The sequence below is a fragment of the Berghia stephanieae genome, chromosome 2 (assembly GCF_034508935.2).
Source record: "Berghia stephanieae isolate SIO BIC M18660-M18661 chromosome 2, UCSD_Bste_1.3, whole genome shotgun sequence".
NCBI lineage: Eukaryota > Metazoa > Mollusca > Gastropoda > Nudibranchia > Aeolidiidae > Berghia > Berghia stephanieae.
The window spans coordinates 107904671-107907170 of record NC_088361.1 but is presented as its reverse complement, the minus strand read 5'-3'; positions in this window follow the sequence as shown (position 1 = coordinate 107907170).

The window sequence follows — 2500 nt, the reverse complement described above, 5'->3', positions numbered from 1 at the left end:
CGATCTATGTACATGCTCATTTTAATACATAGTTGTCCAATTTTGAAAAGTAGCAAAAATCTCTAGGATTGAGAGAGTTAAGGAATGTGAGAAACCATTTTGTTTAACCTTGTCGGATAATTGGATAACAATCAATCATACATATCGTTTCTGTTGACGGATGATGATGATTTACCTGGAGATGTTTTGGCAGAATAATTTCTTTAACACAACTAGATACTTAAGACTGTCATCGGGTGTAAATTAAAATAATTATTTCTTGACGAAAAGTGTAGTACTTTCTAATGTAATAACCTGAGCTAGAAATAAATAGAAGAGAGATTCATTCTGACTGAAATAAGAGTCAATGGAAACCGAATATTTTTAACTAATAGCATGAAGTTCAATCAAGTACTTCACATTTCTGACAAACAAAACATTTACAAAATAGTTTTAAAAGGACAGAAAGACGTAAACGTAATATTCACTGCTTATAAGTGATAACAGACTATTGATATTGTGAACATTTCCATCTGGATGGCACCAAAATGAAAAGCATTTTTTAACAAATACTGCTGTATTTTTACTGCCGCTTATTTTATTTTTTAAAAACACATTTTCAAAATTTTGGTCAGACAATAATTAGTCCTTCAAATAGCGATCGATTGAAAAGACTCACATTTTGTCAAATATGTTCAAACCTGGGACTTCAAGGGGGTTGTTCTAATCTATCGATGATTAAGGAACGTATTTTATGGTGAAAATGTTAAAATTGTGTTTTCTTAGAAAATGGCAGTAATGTGTACTCGTATGGGAAATCTTCTTAAAACGATATTATGTCGGATTGATGAAAATAATGATGCTGAAAATTGAATTCTTGAAAATACAAAAAACAAACAAGAAGCTAGAGTTAACATAATATTACATATTACATTATCACGTTTCCTTCACACTTGTCTCACTGTAATATGTTTTGTTTTATATCACTGTAAAGCGCTTAGAGCCTGTGACAAAGGGGTAAAGCGCTATATAAATGCCATTTATTATTATTATTATTATTATTATTATTATTATTATTATTATTATCATTATTATTATTATTATTATTATTATTTATTATTATTATTATTATTATTATTATTATTATTATTATTATTATTATTATTATTATTATTATTATTATAACAATGTTTAAACTCCAATGTTTATATTCCTGAATGACCATCTTAACTTCAATTTCATTTTTTGGCAATCGCTTTATTTAGCCGAAAATATACGAAGACTCGGTTGATGACGTAACTAAAAAGTTTTGAACATGTAACCTTTCATAACACGCAGTTATGTGTAGTTGCTATTTAGGCTGACACATTCGGAATGTTATTGAACATAACGCCATGAAATACTGGATTTCATCAAACCACCTCTTAACTGGACATGGCAGAACTGCATCAAATATGTGCAGATGGAAACTTGGAAACAGTGATACCTGCCAGAAATGTCAGGCAGCCCCAGAGACCAGCGATCACATCGTCCTCCACTGTCCAGTCACTAAACTTGAAGGTGGCTACGAAACCATCCTTAGGGCGGAGGAAGACTTTAGAAGCTGGGTTGACGAAATACATTTGGATGTGTAGCCATACGCTACTACTACTACTACTACTACTACTATTCGGAATGTTGAATTGGGTAGCTTTAATGGGAAAGCGCTTGACTCAAGATAATTCGACCATGTTCGAATCCATATATTTCTATCGAAATTTTATTGATCTACCTCTCAGTCAGGCAGTGATCGAATAGCTGGGGAGACATTCGATTAGGTGGAAAGAACTTTGCGATCGCTAATAGTTGTCTTCGAAGAGGGTGAGTAGTTTTACAGTACGTTCCATGCACCTGAAGTGAAAAACACTCTGATTCCATGGACTTTCTGGACTTTCTTTTTTATGTGCGGCTATTTGGTCTAGTGGTATGACACTCGCTTCCGGATCGGAAGGTCCTGGGTTCGAGCCTCGCGCTCAGCGCATAGTTGAGTCATTGGAAAAGGCTCTTTACTCACATTCTCTCACCTTACTCAGGTGTAAAATGAGTACCTGGCCGTTAACAGCGTTGTCTATGTCCGAAAAATTGTAATATCGCCTAACAAGCGTCATGTCCCGTCCTACATGTTAAATTTTGCTGTTGACAAGGGACCCCTTGTAAAGCGCTTTGAGCATATTTTGTGGATATTGCGCTTTATAAAAGCTCAATTTTTATTTAAAAGATTACAGCTTCCGTCTTTCACTAGAATCGTAATTTTATTTTCTTGGGTTTTTTTATATTACATTTTAAATTTAAATTGATTAACGTCTGAGTTTAAGCATAAATATTTGTTTACGTCGATCACAAGAATCAATATTATGATTCAAATAATTTTTGTCTCCAATATTCATTAATTTTAACTCTCCAACCCTCCGACGTCATCGTTTTGTTTACGTAACGTGATATCTGCTTCTTTTCAAAATGACTTTTCTATTGTAGAAAACTC